Consider the following 13,228-nt stretch of genomic DNA (forward strand, 5'->3'; position numbering starts at 1 on the left):
TGGTGTGAAAGGCTCACATCAATGAGGACAACCATATGCGAGAGAAAGCCAAATGATAGATATGATGTGAGGAGTAGGGATTGCCATGTAACGGATGCACATATGAGCTAAGGTAAGCTCTCCAATGGAACTAGTGGGGGTGCATCCAACTTGTTTGCTGATGAAGACCTAGAGCTCATTTGAGGAGGCTCATCATTGGAATATGCAAACCAAGTTCTATAGTGTAAGGGTCCCCACATAGTTATGCATGAATGATAATCTCTGTGTAGTACCAATATAGTAATGGAGTACGAGTGTGGATCTTTCAAAAGGAATAGTAGTGTTGCCCCCCTTCTCTCTTTTTTTTCTTTTTTTTCCTTTTTTCTTTTTTTGTGGCCTCTTTGGCTCTTTCTTTTTATCTCTCATTTGTCCTCTTTGGGATCTTTTGTTTGTCCTCTTTGGGATCTTTTCCTCTCTTATGGTCAACACTCTATGTTTTACATGAATAAAAAGAAAAATCATCACACTTTATAAGAAGTACTCAACATAAAGACAAGTGAAAACTATCATGATGTATGCAAATGTATGCCTCTGCCAGTGTAGCAGGATATGCAATGATACTAGCGCGTCATGTAGGAGTAATAAGGGCAAGGACCAACTAGCATGCGGCTCCTCGATCAAGCAAAAGCATGTATGACATGAAGATCAAGTCATGAGATGGTGGATGTTGTATGGCAATGTATCTCGGAAAGGCTATGGAAATGCCTTAGTAGATAGGTATGGTGGCTGTTTTGAGGAAATATATAATGAGGCTTATGTATGACAGAGCGTATCATGTCATGGGTTTGGATGCACTCGCGGAGTTTGCACCAACTCTCAATGTGAGAAAGGGCAATGCACGGTACCGAAGAGGCTAGCAAAATATGGATGGTGGAAGTGCCAACAATCGAATATTCACATTAGTCCGAAGAACTCATACACTTATTATCGGTAACTCTCTATCTAGTTAGGAAATTCACAAAGAGACAAGTACCCCAAGGAGGAGTGTTTGCGGGTTTGGTTATCCTTGCGCATCCTCGACTCATGGTAACGTGAGGGTACTCTATATATTTCAACCCCTCGAGAGGTTAGCGATCAATTTAGTAGCTAGAGTTCTCAACTAATATTTAATTTCCAAAAAACACACGGATTTCCCAAAATATGATACCTATCACTAATAAGCTCAAGCTCTTGGCACCAATAGTCCAAACATTACTCAAATCAATACCTCAAAACTATTGAAAGGTACTACTATACTTAAATAGCAACCTCAATTACCTACTCATGCAAGACATACAACTCAGTGCAACGAGCCAACTCTCTAAAAAAGATAAGCATGATAACTCAAGAGAGTTCCAGAAGCAACTTAAATAATAGCTCTTAAAAAGATAAACATGAAAACTAAGAGCTAAGCATGACAGTAGCTACGAAAAGATGAAGAACACGCAAAAAGGATAAGCATGAAAACCTATGTTGTGTTCTAGAGTGGAATGGAGCGTGTCTCTCTCCCAAACAAGGTAGGCTAGGTTCCAACTTGTTATGAACAGCAATCAAAACTAAAACAAAATAAAAAGTAAAGAACAAGACGCTCCAAGCATAGAACATATTCTATGAACTGATAAAAATATAGCATGGAGATGGACGAACTGATGATTGTTGATAGATAAGGGGATGCACGGGGGCATCCCCAAGCTTAGACGCTTGAGTCTCCTTTGAATATTTCTTGGGGTGCATGGGGGCATCCCCAATTTTGAGCGCTTGACACTCTTGTATCTTCTTTCATCATCTCCCATCACATACTTGAAAACTCCCTTCATACGAAACTCATCATAAGCTGATTAGAGTGGTTAGTTCCCTTAATAAAATAATTAATTACCTTCTGGAAATAAATATTTTCATGAAAATCTACTGCTTCTTATGAATTCCAAAAGGTTTTTTTAATAAAAAGTAAGCTTAGGATTTGCAAAACAATGAAAACGCAAAACATGGCAGAATCTGTGAAAAACATAACAGCACGTAGTAAATAATTTATTCGGGGCACTTATGCAACTCAAATAAAAAAACTCAGAACAAACGCCACAAAGGAAATTATATAGAGCATGCTTTAAAAACAATTGAAATCAAAAATATGAACTGGTGATTTTTGGCAATTTTTTTCTTCAAGCAGACAGAATCTGTTTCCGGACAGCATGTCACAATTTTTGAACTTTCTGGCAATCGTAGGCTATAACTTGGCACAAAGCTTAAAAATAAAGATACAATGATTTTGCTACAGTACTAACAAGCATCAAGACCACTAAAACAGAAAGTAAAAAACAAATTGAGTTTCCTCCCAACAAACGCTTTCTTTTATGCCTTTGAGCTAGGCATAATGCAAGAAGATCAAGTGTTATCAACTCCAAAAGAATAACTTGCCCGAGTAACGGACTCATAAGGTAACTTAATCTTCTTTCTAGGGAAGTGTTCCATTCCCTTTTTAAGAGGAAATTAGAATTTAATAATTCCCTCTTTCATGTCAATGATAGCACCAACGATGCGGAGAAAAGGACGCCCCAAAATAATTGGACATGAAGGATCACATTCAATGTCCATAATAAGAAAATCAACGGGCACATAATTATCATTGACAATAATAAGAACATCATCAATTCTCCCTAAAGGTTTCTTTATGGAATAATCAACAAGACAAACACCAAAAGAACATGGATCATAAGGTTTCCAATCAAGCATACCATACATTCTTTTGGGCATAACGGAAGCACTAGCTCTAACATCACACAAAGCAAAGCAAGAGATAATATTCAATTTTATTTTGACCATAGGATCCCAACCATCTTCTAGTTTTCTAGGAATATAAGTCTCAAGCTTGAGCTTCTCCTCCCTAGTTTTTATAAGAGCATTGGTAATATGCTCGGTGAAGGCAATATTAAGCGTACTAGTGTGGGGGTCTTTAGCCATTCTTTGCAAAAAGGTAATAACTTCAGAGAGACTACAATTGTCAAAATCAATATCACTACCACTAATTAGAGTGGTATTAATGTCATCTAAGCTCATTCTTTTAGTAGTCTCTAAATTCAAAGGACCTTCTTTTCCTATAGTTGAGGTATTAGCATCACCATTAACAGGTCCATTGGGACTAGGAGTGCGATGGGTGCTAAAAGTTTTGAGGTCCTCAACAACTTGTATAGTAGCAATGGTAGTGTGTGCAGGAAGGCTCTTAATTTTCTCTTCCTCTTCCTCTTCCTTTTCTCTAGCCCATCTCTCTTTAAGTTTGGCTAGCATTCTTAAGTTCTCATTAATTTGGACTTGGATAGCATTCATCGGTGTGGTGTTCCTTTCCTCAAGTGGGGAAGTTCTAATTTTAAGCATCTCTACATCATGAGCTATATTGTCCACCTTCAAAGAGAGACTATATATTTTTTATAGTTTCTCTTATACACTCTTGTTGAAGGCTTTTTGAGAAGTGATAAAATCCTTAAGCATGCTCTCTAATTCAGAAGTGGAGTTTTTGGTGCTAGGATAATTGTTATTGTTCCCATAGTTGTTGGATGGGAACGGTCTAGGATTGCTACCAAAATTATTCCTATAAGCATTGTTATTGAAGTTGTTCCTAGAAATAAAATTAACATCCACTTGCTCTCTTTCTTGAGCAACCAAAGAATTCAAAGGAACATCATGAGGATCAATAGGAGCTTGCTTAGTAAGTAGAATCAGATCATGTCAACCTTATCATTAAGGGAGGAGATCTCCTCAACATAGTTTACCTTCCTACCTGTTGGAGCTCTCTCGGTGTGCCATTGAGAATATTTTGTCATCATTTCATCCAATAGCTTTGTGTAAGCACCAAGTGTAGTTGACAATAAGGTTCCTCCTGCGGCCGAGTCTAACAGATTCCGCGAGGTAGAGTTCAATCCTGCATAGAAAGTTTGGATAACCATCCAAGTAGTCAAACCATGAGTAGGGAAATTCTTAACAAGAGATTTCATACGTTCCCAAGCTTGAGCAACATGTTCATTATCTAATTATGTAAAATTCATAATGTTACTCCTCAACTGGATAATCTTAGCAGGCGGGTAATACTTCCCAATAAAAGCATCTTTGCACTTATCCCACGAATCTATGTTATTCCTAGGCAAAGATTGAAGCCACACTTTAGCTCCTCCTCTCAAGGAGAAAGGAAAAAAAATTAAGTTTAACAATATCACCATCTCCTTCTTTATATTTTTGCATATCACAGAGCTCAACAAAATTGTTCAAGTGCAAAGCAGCAGCATCTCCAGCACCGGAGAATTGATCTTTCATAACAAGGTTCAGTAAAGCAGGTTTAATCTCATAGGACGTGGCTCCAGTGGCGGGAGCAGCAATAGGAGTGCAGATAAAGTCATTGTTGTTGTGACTAGTGAAGTCACATAACTTGGTGTTCTCAGTGGAACCCGTAGCAGCGGCAACAAGCAAGAACTAAGCAACTAATTTTTTTGTGGTTTTTGGTATAAGACTTCTAAAGCAAAAACTAAAAAGCAAACTACGAAGACTAAAAAAGCAAAGGTAAAGGATAGCGTGCAACTCCCCTATCTTGAAGACTGGAGTCCCCAGCAACGGCGCCAGAAATTTGCTTGATGACGAGTTGATGGATATACTTCTCGCTCCTTGTTGGTTACCCCAAGTGGAAGGTGGAGATGTAGTCAGCAGCAGATTTCCCTTACACGGAGACTGTAAGGTTTATCAAACCAGGAGGACTCCTAGGCTCAACAAGTAGGTGTCTTCCGTCCTGGTCAGCAGAAGACGTGGACCTGTACACACAACAAATAACTTTCCTCTCAACGAGTACAGAGAGGTTGTCAATCTCTCTGGCCTTGTAGTTTGCAAAGGATCAAAACACAAGCGAGAAAGTAGTAGTAATTGAAACGGAAAAGTAAATGAAAGCGGTAAATGATGGAGGTGTAAAAAATGATGGTGATATGGACCGGAGTCACATGATGTTCACTAGTGATGTGTCTCTCCCAAAAGACGATAAACAACTATGCTTGGGTTCTATAGTAATGGGCAGTACGCCAAGACAAGTAGACCATTTATTCATCAGCATCTACTTAATAATCATACCCCTTGAGATATCTATCCAGAACATCTCGTCGGTATTAAGTTGCGAGCCCCACCCAAAGTGTAAACTCAAAGCAACAGACAACTGCATTAACGAACTACGCGTAAGGTAAACAATCCTTGCAACCGTGGTCACAAGCACCGTTGTTTTCTCCCTGGTGGCAACAAGCACATCCCCTAGTCTCATGTTTCAGTCACTCAAGCTAGACATCGAGGGGCATGAATGCAAATCATGCATAACACTCCCTCTTGGAGTTACAATCTACTACTCAGCCAAAGCAATACATAGCAACGGAGAAAATGCATGAATCACTAAGGAACATAATATAAAAGGATAATCAAATATATAACTCATAACAATCTGAACATAATCTCATAATCCATCGGATCCCAACAAACCGAGCATAGCAATAGCAAGAGAATTACATAGATACCTTGATCATGTAGGGCAGCTCACAAGGACTAGCCATTGAAGCACAAGATTGGAGAGGAGACATCACATAGCTATTGGTCATGGACTCATGGTCCAAGGAGGACTACTCACGGCACGTCCGGGAAGCGTCCATGGTGGTGGAGAAGCTCTCGGAGGTCAATCCTCCCTTCGGCAAGGTGCCGGGAAGAGATCTCCTGACGCTCCCGATCTCGGAAGTGCTGCGACGGCGGAACGATGGAGAAATTCGCGATTCCAGAAGTTTTTTAAGGGTTCCCTCTCGGGACTCTAAATATAGACCAAAGGAGGGCACCGGAGGAGGTGGGACCCACCGAGGCAGCCTCCTGGCGCGGCCTAGGGCCTGGCCGCGCCAACAGGTCGCCTAGGAGGCCCCTGGCCCCCCTCTGGCCCATCTTCGGTTATCCAGAAGCTTCATTTTCACTGATTTTTTATATATTTTTTCTGGATTTTTTCAGGCTTCGGAAAACTGGGTAAAAGCCCCTGCAAAATAGATATCAGCAGACAGAAACTGGCACTGGGTGCACTGAGTTAGTAGCTTAGTCCAAATATGTGTAAAATGATATAAAAGTGTAGCAAAACATATAAAAATGTCACCCAAAAGATCATGGAACAAGCAGAAATTATAGAAACGTTTGGGATGTATCACTCCTACATATTCTACAAAGATCGTTAACGGTTGAACCTCTATGGCAAGGATTCATCTAATCGCGTATACTATTCCCTTTGTCCTTCGGTATGTTACTTGCCCGAGATACCTCTCCATCACACGGAGTGACAAATCCCAGTCTTCATTCATGCCAAACCAACAGAAACCCTCGGAGATACCTGTGGAGCACCTTTATAGCCACCCAGTTACGTTGTGATGTTTGATACACACAAGGCATTCCTTCGGTGTCTGGGAGTTGCATGATCTCATGGTCATAGGAACAGATACTTGACATGCAGAAAACAATAGCAATAAACTGGCACATTCATACGCTACGTTCATAGTTTGGGTCTTGTCCATCACATCATTCTCCTAATGATGTGATCCCGTTATCAAATGACAACTCATGTCTATGGTCAGGAAACCTTGACCATCTTCGATCAACGAGCTAGTCCTTAGAGGCTCACTAGGGACAGTGTGTTGTCTATGCATCCACACATGTATTTGAGTTTCCAATCAATACAATTATAGCATGGATAATAAACTATTATCATGAACAAGGAAATATAATAAAAACTAATTTATTATTGGATCTAGGGCATATTTCCAATAGTATCCCACTTGCACTAGAGTCAATAATCTAGTTCGCATCACTATGTGATTCACACCCAATGAGTTATGTGGTTTGATCATCTTTTGCTTGTGAGAGAGGTTTTAGTCAATGGGTCTAAATCTTCCAGATACGCGTGTGCTTTACAAATATCTATGTCTAAATGTAGATGTTGCTACCACGATCCATTTGGAACTGTTCCAAATGGCTGCTCCACTATACGAATCCGGTTTACTACTTAGAGTCATCCGGATTAGTGTTAAAGCTTGCATCGACGTAACCCTTTACGACGAACTCTTTTATCACCTCCATAATCGAGAAAAATTCCTTAGTCCACTAGTTACTAAGGGTAACTTTTCACTGTTGTTCAGTGATTCATTTCGGGATCACTCTTTGTACCCCTTGACAGACTCATGGCAAGGCACACATTAGGTGGGGTACACAGCATGGCATACTATAGGGCCTATGGCTCAGGAATAGGGGACGATCTTCATCCTTTCTCTTTCTTCTGCCATGGTCGAGCTTTGAGTATTACTCAAGTTTCACACCTTTACAACACAGCCAAGAACTCCTTCTTTGACCGTTCTATTTTGAATTCCTTCAAAACTTGCCAAAGGTATGTATTCATCAAAAGTTTTATCAAGCGTCTTGATCTATCTACATAGATCTTGATGCTCAACGATCAAATAGCTTAATCCAGGTTTTTCTTTGAAAAACTCCTTTCAAACAACCCTATATGCTTTCCAAAAATCCTACATTATTTCCGATCAACAATATGTCAACCACATATACTCATCAGAAATTCTATGTGCTCGCACTCACTTTCTTGGAAATACAAGTTTCTCTTAAACTTTGTATAAACCCAAAAGCTTGGATCATCTCATCAAAGTGTATATTGCAACTCTGATATGCTTGCTCCAGTCCATAGAATGATTACTAGAGCTTGCATACTTTTTAGCATCCTTAGGATTGACAAAACTCTCTCGTTATATCACATCCATGTTCCAGATTTCATAAATGAAAAATGCAGGAACTGCTAGCATAATTCCAACAGACTTTTAGCATGGCTACAAGTGAGAAAGTCTCATCGTAGTCAACTCCTTGAACTTGTCGGAAACCTCTTTGTGACAAGTCAAGCTTTCTAAATGGTGATACTTACCATCATTGTATGTTTTCCTTTTAAAGATCCATTTGTACTTAATAGCCTTACGACCATCAAGTAGTTCTTCCAAAGTCAAACACTTTGTTTTCACACATGGATCCTATCTCGGATTTTATGGCCTCCGGCCATTCATCGGAAACCAGGCCCACCATCGCTTCTTCATAGGTCGTAGGTTCATTGTTGTCCAACAACATGACCTCAAAGACAGGATTACCGTACCACTCTGGAGTAGTACGTGTCCTTCTCGACCTACGAGGTTTGGAAGTAACTTGATCTGAAGCTTCATGATCATCATAATTGGCTTCCTCTTCAATTTGGTGTAGGCGCCGCAGGGACAACTTCGTGTGCCCTACTACACTTTGTTTTAAGTAACGGTTCAACAACCTCATCAAGTTCCGCCATCCTCCCACTCAATTCTTTCGAGAGAAACTCTTTCTCGAGAAAGGACCCGTTTTTGGAAACAAACACTTTGATTTCGGATCTGAGATAGGAGGTATACCCAACTATTTTGGGTATCCTTTGAAGATGCATTTATCCGCTTTGGGTTCAAGCTTATCAGGTTGAAGCCTTTTGACATAAGCATCATAGCCCCAAATTTTAAGAAACGAAAGCTCAGGTTTCTCCAAACTATAGTTCATACAATGTGATCTCAACGAAATTACGTGGTGCCCTATTAAAGTGAATGTGGATGTCTGTAATGCCTAACCCAAAATGATAGTGGTAATTCGATAAGAGACATCATAGTATGCACCATATCCAATAGGGCGCGGCTATGACGTTCAGACACACAATCACGCTATGGTGTTCTAGGTGGCATGAGTTGCGAAACAATTTCCTCATTGCATACCAAACTCGGAACTCAGATATTGATATCCACAATCACATCGTAGACATATTATCCTCTTGTCAAGACTATCTTCAACTTCACTCTAAAATTGCTTGAACTTTTCAATGTTTCAGACTTGTGATTCATCAAGCAAATACACATGTATCAACTCAAATAATCAATGAAGTAAGAACATAACAATATCCACTGCATGCCTCAGCACTCATTGAACTTCATACATCAAAATGTATTATTTCCCACAAGTCACTTGCTCGTTGCATCTCACTAGAAAAACGAGGCCTTCAGTCATCTTGCCAATGTGGCATGATTTGCATGTCTCAAGTGATTCAAAATCAAGTGAGTCCAAAAGATCCATCCCCATGGAGTTTCTTCATGCGTTTACACCAATAGGCATGGTTCACATGTCTCAACCGATTCAAAAATGAGTGAGTCCATAGATCCATTAGCATGGAGCTTCTTCATGCATTTTATACCAATATGACTTAAGCGGTGGTGCCACAAGTAAGTGGTACTATCATTACTAATTTGTATCTTTTGGCCTAAATATTATGGACATGTGTATCACTACGATTGAGATTCAATAAACCATTCATATTAGGTGCATGACCATTCAAGGTATTATTCAAGTAAACAGAGTAACCATTATTCTCTTTAAATGAGTAATCCTATTGCAATAAACACGATCTTATCATGTCCATGCTCTACACAAACACCAAATAAAATTTATTTAGGTTCAACACTAATCACGATGGTAGAGGGAGCGTGTGATGTTTGATCACATCAACCTTGGAATCACTTCCAACACACATCGTCACCTCACCCTTGCTAGTATTTGTTTATTCCGTAGCTATAATTTCGAGTTACTAACACTTAGCAACTGAACTAGTATCTAATACTTGGGTGCTACTAGGAGTACTAGTAAGTTACACATCAATATCACGTATATCCAATATAATTTTGTCGACATTGCGAGCCTTCTTGTCTACCAAGTATCTAGGGTAGTGTTGCACTGCTGCTTCAGTGACTGTTCCCCTCATATTAGAAGCACTTAGTCTTGGGTTTGGGTTCAACCTTTGGTTTCTTCTCTTAGAGCGGCAACTGGTTTTCCATTCATGAAGTATCCCTTTTTTTCCTTGCCCTTCTCAAAACTAGTGGTTTTACTAACTATTAACACTTGATGCTTGCTGCTCACTATGCCTATAGGGATTTCCTTGGCAAATATGCAAAGGATTCCCCCGCGGCCTTGGAGCCTTGCGTTGGTGTTCCCTTGAAGAGGAAAGGGTGATGTAGCACAGCAGCGGTAAGTATTCCCCTCAGTTTGAGAATCAAGGTATCAATCCAGTAGGAGGATCGCGTCAAGTCACAAGTACCTGCACAAACACAAAGATCTTGCACCCAACGCTATGAAGGGGTTGTCAATCCCTTATAGATTGTTTGCAAAGTGAGAACTGAAAGCAAAAAGTAAACAAAGCAAAGTAAAAGTAAAAGCTGAGATGATAATTGTGAGTAGACCCGGGGGCCGTAGTATTCAATAGTGGCTTCTCTCATGAAAGCAAGTAGACGGTGGGTGAACGAATTACTGTCGAGCAAATGATAGAACCGCGCAAAGTCATGACGTTATCTATGGCAATGATCATACATATAGGCATCACGTCCAAAACAAGTAGACCGATACTTTCTCCATCTACTACTATTACTCCACACGTCGACCGCTATCCGGCATGCATCTAGTGTATAGAGTTCATAAGAACAGAGTAACGCCTTAAGCAAGATGACATGATGTAGATGGACAATCTCAAATCTATGATGAAAGCCCATCTTGTTACCCTTGATGGTAACAACACGATGCGTGCCTTGCTGCCCCTTCTGTCACTGGGAAAGGTCACCGCATGGTATGAACCCAAAACCAAGCACTTCTCCCAATCCAAGAATCATAGATCTAGTTGGCCAAACAAAACCAAAGACTCGGAGAGACTTACAAGGATATCAAATCATGCATATAAGAAATCAGCAAAGACTCAAATATAATTCATAGATAATCTGATCACAAATCCACAATAAATCGGATCTCGACAAACACACCGCCAAAGAGGATTACATCGGATAGATCTCCATGAAGATCATGGAGAACTTTCTATTGAAGATCCAAGAGAGAGAAGAAGCCATCTAGCTACTAACTACGGACCTGTAGGTCTGAAGTAGACTACTCACGATTCATTGGAGAGGCAATGATGTTGATGTAGAGCCCTCCAGCTCCAAAGTCCCCTTTGGCAGGGCACCGGGAAGGGTCTCCAGATGAGATCTCGTGGAAACGGAAGCTCGCGGCGGCGGAAAAGTGGTTTCGTGGACGCCCTTATTTTTTCTGGGATTTTAGGGAATATATAGACCAAAGAGCTAGGGCAGGGGAGCTCCAGGGAGGCCACGAGCCTGGTAGCCGTGGCCCCCCTGGCCGCGGCTACACGGCTTGTGGGCCCCCTGTGGGCCTCCTGCCTTGGCCTTAAGTCCCCCGATCTTCTTCTGTTCTGGAAAAATTCATTTCGGGGATTTTATTCCGTTTGGACTCCGTTCCAAAATCAGATCTGAAAAGAGTCAAAAACACAGAAAAAACAGGAACTGGCACTTGGCACTGAATTAATAAGTTAGTCCCAAAAAAGATATAAAAGGTATATAAAACATCCAAAGTTGACAAGATAACAGCATGAAACTATCAAAAATTATAGATACATTTGAGACGTATCAAGCATCCCCAAGCTTAACTCCTGCTCGTCCTCGAGTAGGGAAGTGATAAAGAATGAATTTTTGATGCTTTCATGCTACCTAGCATAGATGTCCTTTGTAACTCCTCTTATGTGACATGAATGTTCAGATCCGTTAGATTCAAAACAATAGTTTGCTATTGACGTGGAGACAATAATACTTCAAGCAAACTAGCAAGGTAATCATGTACTTTCAAAATAACAAGGCCAAAAGAAAGTTATCCCTACAAAATCATATAGTCTGGCTATGCTCTATCATCCTTACACAACGAATTTAAATCATGCACAACCTCGGTATTGGCCAAGTAATTGTTTTCACACCTTTACTTTCGCAAACTTTTTCAACTCTCACGCAATACATGAGCGTGAGCCATGGTTTTAGCACTATAAGTGGAATGGAGTGTGGTGGAGGTTGCAAGGCAAACAAGGAGAAGATGGTCACATTGACTAGGCATATCAATGAGCTATGGAGATGCTCATCAATAGATATCAATGTGAATGAGTAGGGATTGCCATACAAATGATGCACTAGAGCTAAGAGTATGTGAAAGCTCTTAAAGAAAACTGGTGGGTGTGCATCCAACTTGCTTGCTCACGAAGACCTAAGGCAATTTTGAGGAAGCCCATCATTGGAATATACAACCCAAGTTATATAATGAAAAATTTCCACTAGCAATATGGTGGTGACAAAACGAGAGACTCTCAATCATGAAGATCATGGTTCTTAATAAGCACAAGTGTGGAAAGATAGTAGCATTGTCCCTTCTCTATTTTTCTCTCATTTTTTTTGGTGGGCTCTTTGGCCTCTTTTTTAATTTTTAATTTTTTATTTTTGTGGGAATCTTTGGCCTCTTTTTGTAAATGGGCTTCGCTGCCTCTTTTATTTCCTCACATGGGACAATGCTCCATCAATGATGATCATCACACTTACAACTCAAAACTTAGAGCAATGATGACTCTATATGAAATGTCTTCGGTAGTGTACCGTGACAATGATCTAGCATGGCATAGACCTTAATGGAAACATCATGCTAGCTATCTTATGATCATGCAATGGCAATGTAGAAGTTGTGGCACATGTCATGGTGGTAGTTGCATGGCAATATATCTCGGAATGGCTTTGAAAATGCCATAGTAGGTAGGTATGGTGGCTGTTTTGAGGGAGGCTAATGGTGGTTTTATGCACCGGCAAAAGTTGCACGGCACTAAAGAAGATAGTGATGGTGGAAGGTGAAAGTGCACCTAAACCATGGACTCAACATTAGTCATGAAGAACTCATATACTTGTTGCAAAAGTTTTAGTAGTAATCGAAACAAAGCATTCAACGCATACTCCTAGGGGAAGGGTTGGTAGGTATAAACCATCGTGCGATCTTGACCGCTACACAAAGGATGACAATCAATAAACTAATCATGCTCAGACTTCATCACATAGCGGTTCACCATACGTGCATGCTATGGGAATCACTAACTTCAACACAAGTATTTCTAGATCCACAACACCTTACTAGTATAACTTCAATATTACCACAACCACAACTCAAAACTAATTGAGATGAATCAAACTTCTCTAACTACTCAATGCACATGAAGGTGGAAGTTTTCATATCCCTTTGGATAACTACCCCTTTTGAGACTACT

Source organism: Hordeum vulgare, chromosome 4H, assembly GCF_904849725.1.
Source record: "Hordeum vulgare subsp. vulgare chromosome 4H, MorexV3_pseudomolecules_assembly, whole genome shotgun sequence".
Classification (NCBI taxonomy): domain Eukaryota; kingdom Viridiplantae; phylum Streptophyta; class Magnoliopsida; order Poales; family Poaceae; genus Hordeum; species Hordeum vulgare.